This window comes from Coffea arabica, chromosome 3e, assembly GCF_036785885.1.
Source record: "Coffea arabica cultivar ET-39 chromosome 3e, Coffea Arabica ET-39 HiFi, whole genome shotgun sequence".
Classification (NCBI taxonomy): Eukaryota; Viridiplantae; Streptophyta; class Magnoliopsida; order Gentianales; family Rubiaceae; genus Coffea; species Coffea arabica.
Genome location: NC_092315.1, coordinates 8944687 through 8963261, shown reverse-complemented (window position 1 = coordinate 8963261; position 18575 = coordinate 8944687). Strand labels below are relative to the sequence as shown.

At 34.5% G+C, this 18575-nt stretch overlaps 1 pseudogene; it reads right to left on the bottom strand.

Moving 5' to 3' along the window:
* Window positions 1-12478: 12478 nt before the first annotated feature.
* Window positions 12479-14996, bottom strand: LOC113737299 (serine carboxypeptidase 1-like; annotated as a pseudogene).
* Window positions 14997-18575: the final 3579 nt, after the last annotated feature.

The following is an 18575-nucleotide window of genomic DNA, read 5'->3' as shown; positions in this document are numbered from 1 at the left end:
GTAACTGTTTGTGAAGATTTGAGGCTCATACGAAGAAAAAAAATGTGGTTTGACTTAGTTTGTAGAATTTGTAAATTTTTTTTTGTAAAATTTTAATTATTTTCCTTGTTTTGTATGATTAAAATTTTTTTTTTTTGCTTTTTCAATAATTGGACTTTTCCTTGTAACAAATGCAAGTTTTTTCCTTGTTCTTTATGATTTTATTTTATGTTTTTTGGTATTGGTAATTAATTTTCTGCAACTTTGTTTTTCCTTATGTTCTTATAGTTTTCCTTTTTTATGGTTTGGGTTTCTTTTTTGACCTTGTATTGCTAATTAATTATCTGTAGTTTTTCTTACGTTTCCCCCATCTTTTTTGCTATTTTGATGTTTAACGTCATTTTGTCTAATTTCTTTTATTTTTTTTTATGATAAATAGGGTTTGCTGAAGACGGTGATGGACACTTATGGATGATGATTATGAATTGTGATATGCAGATTTTTTGAAGATGTGCCGTGCGTTGTAGCTGTTTATGAAGATTTGAGGCCCATATGAAGATGTTGCTTCCAAACAAAATATGTGGTTTGATTTAGTTCGTAGAATTTGTAATTCTTTTTGTCGAAATTAAAATTATTTTTCCTCAAGTTGATCAAACTTTTGAACTTTTTTACGTTAACTAATTTCTTTAAATATAATAGAAGATAATAAGTGATAATTAGTTTGCATTTGGAATCTAAATCTAGTGGCAATGTATTTCAAAAGGATTACAACAATTTTTAGTAAAGAGATAAGTGAAAGATATAATTGCTAGACAAGAATATCATTGATAGTAAAATAAAAAAAAGGGTTGAACCATGAACCAAACACTTAACCAGTTCACCCTCTGGTTTGAGTTTTTAAACATTGATACCATGACGAGAGAGAGGTCAAGCGGTTACGCTAGGCGGCTTTTGGATTTTGATATATGCCAATTTTTAGTTGACTTCAAACTTTGTCCTATCCTTTTAGAGTCAGAATCTGACCGGATTCTTTTTGTGCCGCATTCTTGCTAACTGCACTGTAGTGTCCATTAATTCATGCAAGAATCAGCTGGACAACATCGTTTTACAGAGGAAAAGAATGGTAATTTTTCAGGGAAATATCCACTGAGATGGTAACTTAAAGGTTTTCCCTCTTCCTGATAGTAGTGTTTACCTTTAGAATTCAAAATCCATATTGTCAGGTTATAGTTGGAAATATCATATATATATATATATATATATTATATTTATATATTGGAGTTATATGATAAAATATAAAATCATAAGAAATTAATATATCATACACATTATATTTATATGTTTTGATCATCTTAGTCATTTTAGTTTTTAAATACTCCCTTCGTCCCACTTTGATAGTCCCGTTTTCCTTTTTCGTCTGTCCCAAATTGTTGTCCACTTTCCAATTGAAGAATGTAGTTGTATTTTAATTTTCCTAAAATACCCTTATTCAATGTAAGTTGTTGTTACTATAAAACTACCCCATTTAATGAGAGTTGATTCTTTTTTTACCATCAATTCAAGTTCCCATAAAGTTGTACCATATTTAATGTAAGGGTATTTTAGGAAAATAGCAATCTAAATTTACTTTTCCAACAAAGTTAATTACTTTTTCTTAAACTGTGTGAAAAAAGAAATGGGACTATCAAAGTGGGATGGAGGGAGCAAAAGTAATCTGAACATTTTTATAGATCCTGTTATAGAAGATTATTTTCATCAATTTGATATTTTAATCCACATCATAAAGAGATTTTATATAAATTTTGAAATCATATGTAGATTATGTGAAAAATTATCAAATCATAGGAAGGCAAAGTGTATTTTACTCTTGAGAATATGACTTTCTTGAACTTCCAGTTTTAACCATCACATTGTACAATTGCCACATCGCATCAAAGAATATGAGCTTGAATACCTTGGACAACTGACAAACCGACAAAAGAACAAAAAGAAAGTGACGAAGCCATCATATTTAATGGTGCCTTTTTATTGGTATCAGTGCACCTTTATCATACAGGAATACAAACTCAAACATAAACGGTGGTTTTTATTTATTTAATGGTGCATTTTTATTGGAACAACTGCACCTTCAATGTACTAGTACCACCGTAGGGAGACGTATGCATGGCAGCAGTACATCATCCATGCATAAACTGAAAACCACACCGTAAACACTATATATAATTCATGTCATTGATCCTCAGCTGATCAAGAGTAGTGCTTGGTCAATTATTCTTATCATTGTACCAGATGAGAGTGTGACCAGTGTTCCCCGGTAGATCACAAACCAATGCTACGTCGCAATGTGTGCGGTTATTATCCTGAGTTATAATGGCAAGCATGTAGTAAGTGCCAGCGTTAGGGCCTATTTCAATTTTCCACCAGAAGCCGAATTCCACTTTGATGAAAACCCGCCCGGTGATCTGTGCAACTGCAAATTTTGCGATCTCAATCACACAAGGGTCTTCCACTTTGACGGTTGTCGCCGGAGGAATAATACAGCTTACACCACCACCCATCATGTTTTTCTGCAAACCCCAAACATTATTTTTCAGTAAGAAAACCCAAAGCAGTTGAGTTCCCAGAATCGGTTAGACTCCTTTCAAACAAAGGAACAACCAGAAAACTAAAGCCAACCAATCAATTGATAAGAAACTACAATGCTCGGAAGAAGCTTTATTATCAAACTATTCAAGAGACCGCCTACCCATATGCATGTAGACAACTAGAAATATAAAATAATGCTAGTCAAGACTAATCAAGAATGTTCAAATTACTTTACTTTAATTTGCAACTCCTTGCAAATTTTCAAACGTTTCTATACAAGTTGTTTATAAGTTGATTCCCAAAACCATGCACACACAGACTTGAAAAAGAAAGAAATCCAAGTCTAGCAAGGCATACAATCACTATTCACCTGTCCAGCACCAATAGCGGCAGTAGCGGATCTGGCTGCGACCGTAGACATTTTTTCCTTGAGGAACTAGCTAGCTTATAAGTATGAAGTAGATTTTTGCAATTGCTTGTGACTATCGAAAACTTGATAGCTGAGTTTGGTACATTGAAATAACAAGCCAGGCTCCTTGTATTTATACGCTCACCCAAAAATGCGATAGTGTATCCCATAAATTAATTTAGCGTGCTGGGCATAATCATTAGAATTATCCGACTTTTGCACCAGCATGGTCCACCACCACGGAAAACGCCGATAGCTAATCGAGTGACACGAATCTGCGCGAAATTCCCGCACCGGCCGTATCATACATAGGCCTTTCCAAACTTTTCGCAGAGGGTTTTTTGATACCTTTAGCAGAATCTCATCTATATAAGGGTTGGATAGGTTATGCGAATATTGAATCCGAATGAATTCTTAAATGCTTATGATACAATTTGAATTCTTGCTGGTTAATGGGTTTTGCAAATTGTATAGGCTAGAAAACTATCAAATTGTTAATTAAGCCCGATTATACACTAATTTTAATTCTTCTAAATATGTAGTATAATTCTTCTAAATATGTAGTATATGAATACTTGTTTTATGCTAATGCATGTGCAACGGAAATTGAGCCCGATTATAGAAAACTTGTTTTATTGTAAGTTTTGTCATTATATTATACTTTTGTTTTTGGCTAGCAGGTGCTTATTGAGCACTCGATAACAAAGGGTCTAGGTATTAGTTTTTTAAAAAAATATAGTTAATTTAGGAAAGTATTACAATTAAAGTGGTGTTCTTTTTAATAGGTAGGAGGTCTAAATGCACGCGCAGAATAATAATGGGTGTGCATCTTGTGACAAATAAGCTAATAGCATATTCACACTAGTAATTAAGTATATTGTCAAAAATATTGTTGAACTAGAAGTAGTAAAATATAAAATCATAACTTGTATAATATTTAAGCTTGTTTTAATATGCCAACAGAAGGTAGTGGCTTCGCAAAGAAATTGGATGTCATATATTGGCACATTAAATCAAGGCTCAAAGTGTTTAACCCTAATTCCTTAAGGGGACCGAAGTGGGAAACATGTGAAGGTGGGTTTCGCAGTCGACTCAAGTTCGAGAGGATGGCATCGGCAGACGACTTTCCTAGCCTTGAACAATTAGTGCTAAACGGATGCCTGGATCTTGCTGAAATACCATCTGCACTTGGAGACATTTGCACCTTGCAGGTGATTGAAGTGTGTCGTGCATCAAACTCTCTTGTTCATTCATCCAGGCAAATTCAAGAATCACAGAGGAGCTGGGGTAATAATGACTTCAAGGTCTTTATTCACCACCACTTTCAATACAATATTTGGCTCTGATGCTGCGAGCGGAATCATCGTTAGAGTGAGTCAATTATACCAGCTGCTCCTACCTTTTTCTATTTCCTTTCCAATTTCGAGCCTTTCATTTGTGCGTATGTCGTTTGAATCTGATGCTCCACATGGTATCTCCATTCGAGTCGCTCAAGTATGTCAATTATGTCTTTGTGTATGCATGGTTGTAACTCAAACAAAGTTTTCTTATGCTTTGACTGCTTCAGAGAATCATCCCGTCAACACTTAAAAGTATGCGTATGATCAACTTGAAGATTCCATAAAAAAAAAAAAAATCAAGGCTCAAAAATAGAAATTTTCATATAGTAGTTTTATTTATTTAGGAATTAGTGTTTTATTATTATACACAGTTGAGAAGAGTGAAAGTTTTAGAGCCTTTTTCTTGTGGTATTATTATTAATTTATTTCGCTTCTCCTACACATATTATTATTTGTGTAAATTGTCTCCCCATATATATTAAGTTTTATGAAATTTATCTCCTACAGATATTTTGGTGAAATTTTTTTGAATTCTACATCTAGTATCAGAGTCTTTGATTCAAGAAATTGATTTTTGGATGCCTGTGCTTAGTCCCGGAAATTTTTCGCTATCAGAGTTAGAGAGCATAATAATTGCTGTGAAAAAGTTAGTTGATCGAGTTGAACCATAAGGTTGATCATAGAATATCTAGTTGGTGAAGATTGGACCATAAGATTGGTCTAGAGATTGTCAAATTGATTGTGGTTATGAAGATAGAGATAAAAGAAAAATCCTGTCAGTTGAATTGTGATTATGAAAATCACAAAATAAGTTGTCAATCAATTGATATCAAATTATGTGATGAAAACAGTCTATACAGGTACATGAATTATTGAAACAAGAAAAGTGTTTAAAAATGAATAACTAGTAAAAACGGCATATTAAATTAAGACTCAAAAATGAAAATTTTTAAATTATTATTTAGCAGTGTTTTAGTCAAGCTAAGGTGACAGGGGTCGAGCCTGTGCAATAATTACCTACTCGAGAAAAATACAGATTTTGTATATAGCTGTGAGTAGGGTCGAATCCACAGGGATTGGGGATAACTTATTTCTTTTAGAGTCCGAAGTATGGGGGGTTTTTTTGAGAATATAAAATAACTAATTAACTAACTAATAAAATAACTACTAGAAATAAATAGAAATTAATCAATAACCAATACGACTCTAGCCAAAGGTATAACTTTTCAGACACGGTCCATGCAACTGATCATCGATGTAAAGATAATTCAATTACTGATTAATAGATTGGTTATAGTTGTCATACACGTGATGAACAACCAGTCTTTCCTTAATTTCTCGATAGTTAAGGTACGACCGTTAACTATTTCTCTAACCAAGAAATAACCCTAGATATGACTATAGAATTTAATTACTCGATTGCATTAATAATTAGAAAAGCCCAACCCTAACCAACAAATACGCTACGAGGGTTTGTTTAAATTAGATCATACGTTTCCCTAACATGAAACCAATCACGCTAGTCGCCACTGGTATTAATCAATTGAACAAGTACGGATTCAATCAATTAATTTGGCATTAGATCATTAAATTTATTTGAATATTAGGCCCTTGACATTCAAATAACATAACAAGCATAAGCAATTAAATCAGGAAACGTACAAATACCAGTGAATAAAAGAAATAAATAAAATTAATTCGATCTCACAGATATCTGGAACCGTGCCTTCAAGTTGGCCTTCGACTAGATGAGAGGCTTAGCCACGCCGCATAAATAAATCTCCACGCAAATTAATTGATAGCAAAGGCATTGCGTTTTTTACTAGAAAGCAAGGAATAAAAGATGTTTTTCCCATTGGGGAATATTGTCGAACAGTAGACGTGCGCCTGACAAAGGAAAAAGAAAAAAAAGAAAACTAAAAACTATCCTAAAAACTAAGCATAAGAGCCGCCCGTACGTTTGTTCCCTTTTTAAAGCAAAAAAGCCAAAAGAAAGATGTATCTCCGGTGGTCCCCACGAATTTTGAACAAGCCTGCCGAATTACTTATTGTTTCAAGTTTCTGTATGTTACTTTCTTTGAAGAGCCCAAATGACTAAATACCTTTTAGTAGCTTCGTGGTCCCCGCCGCATAAGTCAACAAAGGGTACCAAGAGGGCCAGGCCCTACTCAATGTTTCCTCCTTTCCGTTTGCTATTCCTAGTAGAACTCTTAGTACCAATCAATTCTTCATCAGCCAAAGAAACGAAAAATCCGTTTCTTCCTTCCTTGTGGGCCAGGTCTGTTGAGCTTTTAGGAGTCTCAATTTTCTTCAGAAAGTCCCTTTTTTTTTGTAGTTTTTTGCTCCATTTCCTGAAGATAGGTCCAGATACCAAATATAAGTAGATGTTAATAATTAAAACAATATTTAGCAGGAATAAAGGGGAAAATTAATAATAAAATTGCTAACAAATAATACCCTATCATAAGGTTTTAGTAATTCTATTTGAATCAAGTTATATTACTTTTATTATTCAGGAATCAATATTTTACTATTTTATTAGAAAATTTCTTGTGGTATAAGATTTGTTTATCGATTTGGTTTTGAGCATATAGAGTTAAATTGGTACTAGTGTATTTCTTTGCAAATGTTTTTTTATTTTTTTAAATTTATGTTTTTGTGAAATATAGCATTATAACATGGTAATACTACTAGAGATTATTTTTTAGGTGATTGTTTTCTTCAAGTAAACAAAGTGGCTTAGGAGTATTTTTATTTAGTGAGCAAAAGGGTAGTTTAGGAATTTTAAAAGTTTTGTTATACATATAACAAAAGTAAGGGAGGTAAGTGATATTCTAAAAATCTTAGGGGCGCTGGGTGATATTAAGAGAAACATGAGGGATGGACTCTGATATTATACCATATTTCATTAGTAATATTCAACAGTTTTTTCCTAAACTTATAATTCCTTCTGGTAAATCCAACTTCTTTTTTTTTCACTTTATATATCAAACTTACTACTTCGTCAGCCAAATATTTTTCTAGCAAATAAGATTTCACTAATTCTGAAATTCACTTTTTTTTTTGTACCTTCTCATATTTAGTGTCATTCATACTAATTTTGGTCAATTTAGGAAAACTTCTTAGATATGAAAATCATGTAATATGCATTTCTAACAAGTAGTTCTACAAGAAGCTATGTAGAAATATGACCTCCTAGCATTGTCACACACCTAAACTTTTGATGTATTTGATGTATTATTAAGTCCTTTCTCCAACAGTGAAACAGTAAAGGTTGGAACTCAAACAATGAGAGGTAAAGCAAACAAAATTGTAAAGCCAGAAGAAAAAGCTTAAACCACTCAATATTATCCATGGCGTCAGACAACGCCCTTTTTCCAACTTTTTCCTTTTTTTTTCTAGGTTTTTCCTTATTTATGTGTGGCTAGCAATTATATATGGATTCCAAGCAAGGAAGTTAATGCAAACAAAACAAGACGTAAATAGGGAAACTCATAAACCAACTGGTGATGTCGGCCAGGTGGCTTACAAACTGGTGACTTGTCAATGAACATAGTATAGCCTTCATCGCCAGCTCCAATGACCCACTCGTCAGCGTATCTAACAGTTGCAACAGCTCTTTCTAGTTCTAGTTCACATGCGTTAGAATCTAGCTTGACCTCTAGGTATGCTGTATAGGATGCGTTTTGGTGCAGGTTCCTCTCGAGTACACAAGTTTTAATATCTAATGTACAAGATTTTACAAGCTCAGCAACATCAGCTCTGCAAAAACACATCAGAAATCGTTATTTTTAGACGAAATTTTGATTTCTGAAATTCAGTTAATATGTACAGTTCATAAATGACAGAGGCAATATGAAATCAGGTCGGTGTTTTATCCAATTCCGAATGTTATCGAGAAAAACAAAGTCCTACTCCTTTCCATACCTTTCACAAATGTTTCAAACGTTAGCTGTAATAGAATCTTATCTAGCTAAAGGTTGGATAATTTCCAAATTCCTAATCTTATCAAAAGAACAAAAAAAAAATGGTCCTACTCCTTCCCATACCTTTCCTGTAATAGAATCTTATTAAGGGTTGGATAATTTCCAAATTCTGAATCTTATGAAAAGAAGGCCCTTCTCCTCTCCATACCTTTCGTAAATTTTTCGTCGTTACCTTTAATAGAATCTTATCTAATGAAGGGTTTGATAATTTCCGAATTCCAAATCTTATCGTTTCTTGTAATAGAATCTTATCTTTCCGAATTCCGAATCTTATCAAAAATAAAAGAAGGGTTTGATAATTTCCGAATTCCAAATCTTATCGTTACTTGGCATAGAATCTTATCTTTCCAAATTCCGAATCTTATCAAAAAAAAAATGGTCCTACTCCTTTCCATACCTTTCCTCCAACAGAATCTTATTAAGGGTTGGATAATTTTTGAATTCCAAATCTCATATAAAAAAAAAAAAAAAAAAAATCAAAGGTCCTACTCGTTTCCGTACCTTTTCTTCGTTGCCCATAATAGAATTTTATCTAGCTAAGGGTTGGATAATTTTCAAATATTGTGAATGTAATTGTCTCTATTACTCCCACTATTGTGGGTTCTTTGTAATATTATCAAAAAGAAAAAAAGGTTCTACTCCTTTCCATATCTTGCGTAGACATTTCCTCATTACCTATTATAGAATCTTATTTAGGTAAGCGTTGGATAATTTCCAAACATTGTGAATCACCAAATGAGTGTGCATACACAGTGTCAAAATGGGTGGGTTATAATTACATGATAGATATAATTGGATCAATCCATTTACACTCATTTATTAAATATGCCAAAATTGGTGAGTCATAACTTAAAGTACTTAAAGTCGTTGATCCTCAGTTGATCAACAGCAGTGCTTGCTTATTTCTTGTGCCAAATGAGTTTGGTTTCACTTGGGGTCTCAAGCACAAGTGCTTTGTGCAGATATGTGGCGCCCTCGTAATCCTGAGTTTCAATGATAAGTGCGTAGTAATAACCTCCATCACCGATCCACGTGGATCCCCCAACCACGGCGACGAAAAGCAGCTGTCCGTGGTGACATTGTTCCACCACAAATTGTCCGATCTGGATCACGTGAGGGTCAGCCGGCTTCACTGGTTCTAGTTCACTGATGTCAGTCTGTAAATCCCAAACATTTTTTCCAGTAAGAAAACGCAAAACAACTGAGTTCCCAAAATCAATTAGAATCCTTCAAATAAACAAACGACCAGAAATTAAATCCAACCAATTAATAAGAAACTACATCACTCGGAAGAAGCTTAATGAAACAATGCAAGGGACAGCCTACCCACAGATGCGTGTAGACAGCTAGAAACATAAAATATTGCTTAAGAAAATTCAAGAATGTTGGAAATTGCTTTACTTTGCAACTCCTTGTACTCTTCCAAACGTTTCTGTACAAGTTGTTTATGAGTTGATTCTCAAAACCACACACAAACTTGAAAAAGAAAGAAATCTAGGTCTAGCTAGGCATACAATCACTATTCACCTTTCCAGTGCCAATAGCAGATTTGGCTGCAGCCATTTTTTCCTTAAAGAGCTAGCTAGCTAATTAATAAGGATGAAAATCGATATTTGTGGTAATGTCGGACCTAATCACCAAAATCTTGGCCCACCAGCATGGAACATGTTTTTACACGTCCGTGATGAGGTCAGTGTGAAAATATACACCAACATCACTTAATTACTATAGCTAGGCCTACATTTTTCTGTTATTGTTTTATCATCATTCAAACCTTTGACTTCATTTGAAGGCTAGTACAGGAGCAGGTGACATTGCATGTTGTATGTATCACTTTAGTAGCAACTACTCACTAAATTCTTTTTTCTTAGATTAGTAAAATTAAAAAGTTGATTATTTGAAGTGTTGTAATACTATCAAACTTCTCCCCCAAGAAGACAAAAGACACTATCATACTATGTTTAGCCCTGTTAATTGTCAATTTTAGTGAAAGATTTAGAAAAGCAATAGCCAAATAATTTAGATTAGAGAAACATGATTAACATCACGAGTATGCTTAGTAGGTATCTATAAAGAAAGACAATAATTACTTAGTTTGGGAATAAATGGTTCGCACATTGATGTGTTACTTTCAATGATGATGAATTAAATATGATTTCTTGTACATATTCTCTTTGAAATTAAGTTGGAATATGGTAGAGATGAATGTGATTTACCAAAGAAAAATCCAAACTTTATTTAAGAGGTCGGAGAGAAATTTCTATTTGGCATATTTATGAGCTTGCCCATACCTAGTATTAGAAAAAGAAGAATGAGTACTTAAACAGTTAAACCTATACTTCTGAATTAAGCGCAGACTTGGGGTATGAATTAAATTAATTTATGGTTAACTTCCAAGTGAAGGATAGTTGTATAGTGACCAAGCCACAAATTGATCTTAAGACAATTTCAGAGTTCTTTATTAAAACATAAAACTTACAGAGGCCCTCCATAATTATAAACTTGAAGCAACGTGCAGAAACCTATTTTGGTTTAACAAAGTTGAACCATGAGTGAAACAACAAACCCAATGAGCTGAACAATCATGAACAATTTGCTCCACGGCACTAATCAAACTCCTTTCCTCTTTGGCCCTTTCATCTTGTCCTAGCTTGATGAAAGAAGCTTTCCTTCCAAGAATGATGAGAACATAGCGAGTGAGCGGGCAGGCTTATAGCTGGGAGCGAACAATCCAGCTCCTTTAAGAGTCACAAATGTTAAGTTCTCATATTCCACCACAAATCCTGCAACCTAATCATTTTCAATTTAGAACAGATTCAATTAATACTAGTATCAAGAGGAAGTGAATGACTTGAATAAATACAATATATTTGAACCTCACTTTTGTTTTACCTCGCCTTGGGAGTACCAAGGGGCTTTCACGGCTACCCCTAGCTTCTTTATGGCATACCAAGTTGCCGTCACGGGTATAAAGCTATTTGTATCTCCACTGGAATTCATCAAAATTGTTGCAATGTCTTAGTTAACACAATAGATGGACAAAGGCAGATTGTCGTAAATGCTAGCTTTTCCACAACCACAAATTCATCACTTAGTTACCTATACATCCATACGTTAATGCCACCTGCCATTAGCTCCCTAATGGTAGGTAAAGCTGTTAAATCAATCGAGTAGCTCGAAAGCTCGTTAGAGCTCGACTCGTTAAGGCTCGAACTCGGCTTGTTAATTTTGGTTAACGAGTCGAGCTCGAACTCGAAACATGCTCGTTTAGTTAACGAGCTGAGTAAGCTCGGCTCGTTTGATACTCGAGTAGCTCGTTAGAGCTCGTTAATGAAGGGCATATTTGTTATTTTAGAAATCAAAATTATAAAAATTAAAAATTATAGATTTTTATTAAGGTTAATTTGCACGAACTCGAGCTTGAGCTCGAGCTCGTGAAGCTCGACTCATTTGTGATAAACGAGTCGAGCTCGAGTTCGAACTCGAGCCACATGTACATTTAACGAGCCGAGTTCGAGCACATTTTAAAGCTCGTTTTCCTAACGAGCTCGAGTCGAGCTCGGCTCGAATTAAACTCGAGTCGAGCTCGGCAGCCAAATACTCGGCTCGATTAACAGCTCTAATGGTAGGTAAAACTGTATCTGGACTATCGGTCCAATTAATGAATCTGCTATATATGGATATCCATGCCACAGAATGATGATAGTTATGTACGGTCACAAAAAATATACTTCAAATATTGATATGAAATAGTGTAATAGCAATGGCACGATAGCATACGTACCTCCAGTAACCCATAAGTCCAATTCAGGATTGTTTAGGTAGGATAACGCATAATCATCCGCGCATGGATCTTCACCGTATATCTATTTCAATCAACGGAAACATTGCAAATTACTGTAAGTAATTTGGCTTTTCATTCAGATGAGAATAAAAGGGTAACATATCATGTATGAAGAGTAGAATTGTACCCAAGGAGCATTGGAAGTAGAAGAGCACACTGGAGCATATATGTTGTAGCGATTGATGTTTCCCATTGCCTTCACCGCTTGTTCGGCGTACTTATTACAAGTGCAATTTGAAACTAAACCGTGATATATTTCATCAGATATTGGGCTATGTGACCTCAAAAAATCATATAGTCCCTTGCTTTGTGTTTCTGTATCCACAATAGCATTTCACATCTGAAAATAACAAGACAGCATCATCATTAGATGTAAAACATATTGATGTTTGAACAGCACATATAATGTAGCCAATAAAGGAAAAAAATAAAAGAAACAAAACTTACTTTTCAAGTTAATCACCGTTTGGTTCGTTATTTTGTTGTTATGGAGGATAAGATAAGCAAGTTCAGGTACGAAAAAGCCTGCATAAGCTTCTTCAGCTATGTAAAAGTCTCTGCTTTTGTAGTCAGAGAATCTTTCCAACCAATTTATTAGGAATGTGTAAGAATCTTTTGCCGTTTGTTTATCTCCAATAGTGTAATCAGATGACGTGTTTGAGTAAGAAAATCCAGCAGCTGCCGGTGATTTCAAGTAAAGTATGTTTGCCACTGCATTCAAACATGATAAATCTCGAGAGCTCATTATAAAATTGTATGGATTCGCTTGTACCTTTATTCCAGGCATATTCATTGTGCCATAGTGTTTTGTTATCTTTACTAACTCGAAATGGTCCTTGTCCACTCATCGCTCCAACACCCAGAGAAGAGCAGCCACGCCCTGCCATCACCCATTTAAGGGATTTTTTCCAAGTTACGCACATCCAGAATGCTTAATAGGTTAGGAAAAATAAATAGGACATATACCTTGGTTTAACCACAGCACAAGAGGCTTGCTAGAAGGGTTTTCGGACTCCGAAATATAGTAAAAGAGAGCTCGACCAGCCGTAGGATCAACAGTGACATACCCTGAATATTGATCAAACTTTACTCCTTTTGGTTCCCTGGCAATGCGATGATTTTGTTGGCTGCTTTAAACCCCTCTTGAGGACCAATATATACTGGCGAATACTGATGAGCTGAATCCTCATCAGTAATGTAATTGTTTGATCTGTTTAAGCTCTCAGGGAGGAGGAATTTTCGAAGGGTCTCGTATTTTTCTCCCTCGTAACATTTTACAAATGAAACTTGGCTTATGAGGGTAAGAAATATGACTAATGCGCCTTTCATCATTGACACGTTGAACTAGAAGTGATTGTTTTATGAATCAATCCATCAGCATTCTATTTATAGTTTAGGAAACCAGTGTTTAATCTATAGCACTATGTATTTGTTGGTTTCTTCGTGATAAATTTACCTTGGCATTAATAAATGGCATTTTCTAGACGGGAGAAAATTCTGTCTTCCCGGTGTATTGTGACTTGATTTGGCTTTTGCGTAAACAAGCAGTAACAACATTAATTTTTCTCAAGCCAAAATTAAAGGATTTTGACATCTTACCAGAGACATAAAAGAAGGCTATCATGCATTGTTTTTCAATTGAGCCAGATTGACCGGTTTGACTGGTTAAACCATGAATAAGAGGTAATTTCTTGATTACCTCTATCCATGGAGCTTTGGATGTAATAACCATCCATTGCCGATCTTCTATTTCTCGTACATTGTTCGCTCACATTTCCTACTCTCCTTGAACCCCTAAACATGCTTTAAAAGTAACTTAAAAACAAGTTTAGTAAAAAAGAATAGATGACTCGACACATATAAAAATAAGATACTAAACACAAAATAAAAGACTCAACAAGAAACTAAACACAACAAAAGGACACTAAACACAACAAAAACAAGAAAATCAAGAAAAAATGTCTAAATTAATAAGGTTGTTCTTAACACCGACATTGACAAAATCTTCCCCGATAACGGCGTTAAAAACTTGACGAGCGCAAGGTATACATATAACAATTAGTTCATCCACAGTCAAATTTTACATTTATAACATTCTAAATACCCCACCAATTTATTAGGAATGTGTAAGAATCTTTTGCCGTTTGTTTATCTCCAATAGTGTAATCAGATGACGTGTTTGAGTAAGAAAATCCAGCAGCTGCCGGTGATTTCAAGTAAAGTATGTTTGCCACTGCATTCAAACATGATAAATCTCGAGAGCTCATTATAAAATTGTATGGATTCGCTTGTACCTTTATTCCAGGCATATTCATTGTGCCATAGTGTTTTGTTATCTTTACTAACTCGAAATGGTCCTTGTCCACTCATCGCTCCAACACCCAGAGAAGAGCAGCCACGCCCTGCCATCACCCATTTAAGGGATTTTTTCCAAGTTACGCACATCCAGAATGCTTAATAGGTTAGGAAAAATAAATAGGACATATACCTTGGTTTAACCACAGCACAAGAGGCTTGCTAGAAGGGTTTTCGGACTCCGAAATATAGTAAAAGAGAGCTCGACCAGCCGTAGGATCAACAGTGACATACCCTGAATATTGATCAAACTTTACTCCTTTTGGTTCCCCTGGCAATGCGATGATTTTGTTGGCTGCTTTAAACCCCTCTTGAGGACCAATATATACTGGCGAATACTGATGAGCTGAATCCTCATCAGTTATGTAATTGTTTGATCTGTTTAAGCTCTCAGGGAGGAGGAATTTTCGAAGGGTCTCGTATTTTTCTCCCTCGTAACATTTTACAAATGAAACTTGGCTTATGAGGGTAAGAAATATGACTAATGCGCCTTTCATCATTGACAAAGTGATTGTTTTATGAATCAATCCATTAGCATTCTATTTATAGTTTGGGAAACCAATGTTTAATCTATAGTTCTATGTATTTGTTGGTTTCTTCGTGATAAATTTACCTTGGCATTAATAAATGGCATTTTCTAGACGGGAGAAAATTCTGTCTTCCCGGTGTATTGTGACTTGATTTGGCTTTTGCGTAAACAAGCAGTAACAACATTAATTTTTCTCAAGCCAAAATTAAAGGATTTTGACATCTTACCAGAGACATAAAAGAAGGCTATCATGCATTGTTTTTCAATTGAGCCAGATTGACCGGTTTGACTGGTTAAACCATGAATAAGAGGTAATTTCTTGATTACCTCTATCCATGGAGCTTTGGATGTAATAACCATCCATTGCCGATCTTCTATTTCTCGTACATTGTTCGCTCACATTTCCTACTCTCCTTGAACCCCTAAACATGCTTTAAAAGTAACTTAAAAACAAGTTTAGTAAAAAAGAATAGATGACTCGACACATATAAAAATAAGATACTAAACACAAAATAAAAGACTCAACAAGAAACTAAACACAACAAAAGGACACTAAACACAACAAAAACAAGAAAATCAAGAAAAAATGTCTAAATTAATAAGGTCGTTCTTAACACCGACATGACAAAATCTTCCCCGATAACGGCGTTAAAAACTCAAGGTATACATATAACAATTAGTTCATCCACAGTCAAATTTTACATTTATAACATTCTAAATACCCCACATGCGATTTTTTGTAAGTATATGAGTTGAGATCGAGTATAGGGTATTAAAGGTCAAACCCACAGGGAAGAGTTTCAATTACCAGTGGTTTTCGAACTTCTTTATTATTTAGACTATCACTAGTGCAAGAAATTAAATCTACACTATAAAAGTAACAAAAATACAATAGAAAACTCCTAGAAATATGGAATTTCTTACTATTCTTGCAAGTGAAGTTACCGGTTAAGTGAATGCTATTATCTTGACTAGTTATGGTGTAATTTCCTCATGTATGTGAAACCTATTCTCGTAGTAAATCAACTATACTGGTAACTAAGTCATACCTACACTCGTGGTTATGAATTAACTACAAGTTCATTTCTTCTATGAAATTCCATAAAACAAGTCACTAAAGCCACAAAGGTGCACCTCTACTCCCGTGAGCGAACTTCCTAGGTTTATCACTTCCTTGAACTAGTGCTAAATTTCAATTTTCATTGCAAATTTAACATCTTAAGATTATCACAATTAATGGCCAGTTAATCATGATTAGAAAAGCAAAAGTGATAAATAACTTACTCAAAATAATATCATCAAATAACCAAGTAAATATCACTAACAAGATGTAGAAAATTCATTCATAACTCTAGACATAAACTTTAGATGCACATATTGAAACATAAATCCAAAACTTGCATATTAACCATATATTAACCATACTTAAGAATTCAATACAAAAGATAAAGAGTTGGAGAAGAGATAACCCTCGTCACATGAGTTTCAACCCCTACTTCTTCATCTCCATTTTCATCCTAATCTAGCTAATATACAAGAGTGGATAACACACATAACTACCTAAATTATTCTATACTATACTAACCTAGCTAATGAACTAAGGAAATTCTAGTGAACACTACATTTTTGTGGAATTTTTCTAGCCTTCCAAAATTTTTAAAATGATCTCCAAAGGCTACTATTTATAGAGAATTTAAGCTCAAGTTGAGTTCTTTCTTCGTTAGCAAAATTGGCTTTTGAACACACCAAGAGATGTTCTCCAAGTTTCCACACTCTTCCTGGTCAGATATAGTCAAAATTCCTTGCTGGAATTGAGTTGGAAAGTTGTGTGAATAAGGAACAAGTTGTAGTTGAAAATGATGAATACCCGACCTTAGGTCGAGTATTGTATCCCATGTATTGTTTTTTGTAAGTTTGCTCAATTCTGGACAGATTTCATCCTTGCTCTGTTTTTTATCTAACGTCAACTGATATTTTCTTGATGATAGAGGCGGAACTAACTCTTGTGTGAAACATAAAAGTTATAGCCTTTTGAGTTAGCTTTCCAATGCAGCAAGAATCATCCAATTTAGAACTCTGTGGATCAATAAATGACCAAAATACCCTCAACTAGTCAGAAACTTTGTTTCAGCTTTTGACAATGAAATTGCATTTCTTTATTTCGACTTTTTGACTAGAAATATGACTAAACTGAATTTTGATGTCTTCATTTCAAATGTTGATCAACTTTTTAGATTCAAAATGGTTCAAAAATCACCTCCATCCGTGACAGGTTGTCGATGCCTGTGCAACAATAAAAATAAACCTAGTTGCCAATTAAAGTAACCAAAACCCAATTCTAAGTACTGGAGCAGGGACTCTAAGTGTGCAATGGGTTACTTGATTCACCATGTTCCCGAAGAGTTTGTTTAATCCGATACTAGAATGGGATTACTTATTCACAAGGGATTATTGATTTGTAAACAGGGCAAGTAGCATCGTATCCTCAGGGATTGGGGATATTTGTTTCTTTTGAAATTCAAAGTAGCACGGGGGATGTTTTTGTAATAAGGATGACAATTAAAACAGTTCAACTAAAATAAATAGCCAACTAAAAATTAAATAACAATTCACTAAACTCAGAGTAATAATAACTAAAGGTCTAGCCAAGAAATAACGTCAGTAATAGTTCACGTAATTGATCATCGATGCAAGGGCAATTCCAATTATTTACTAATAAATAGGTTATAACTGCCAAACAAGCGATGACAGTTAATCCTTCCTTACTATGTCGGTGATTAAGGTACGCCCGTTAATCACTGCTCTAATTGAGAAATAATTCTAGGTACGCCCGTAAGATTTAATTTCCCAATTGCCTTATGTATTAGAGGAGCCCTATTTTAACCAAATAACGCACTACCAGGGTTATTTCAATTTAGCTTGCGTATTCCCCCGATACAAACCCAATTATGCCAGTTGTCACCATTTCAGAGCAATTAAACAATTACGGATTTAACGCCCCAATTGACAATAAATTACCAAATTAACTAATTATCTGGATCCAAGACAATCAATTAATTGAACAACCATAAACACTGTAATCAGAGAATATGCGAATACCAATAAATAAAAGGAAAAGATAAAATTAAACCGATCTCACAATTTTTAGACGAACCAAAGCCTCCATTGTTTCTTGATTAGAAAAAGAGATTTAGTTCATCCCTGATGAGAAACACCCACACAAAACGGAAGGAACAATTGCGGCCTTTGTCATTGATAGGGAGAATTCAATTTGTTCGAATTATAAAGGAAAAGCAAGTTACAGCGAATGATTCATTTGTTTCTAATTGTCCCTGAAATACGAGGGAAGAAAGCCACAAAAGACGAAAAGCAAAAGTCAAAGAGGAAAAGCTCCAGCCAATAGTTTCAATCGTCTGCCTCTATTTCTATCTAAAATCTAGGGTTATTATCACTTTACTCCCTTCAACTATATCGCTACTAGCAGTTTACCCCCTAACGTTATCTTTTAGTCACTTCGCCCATATAAGTAATTCAACTCAACATGTTA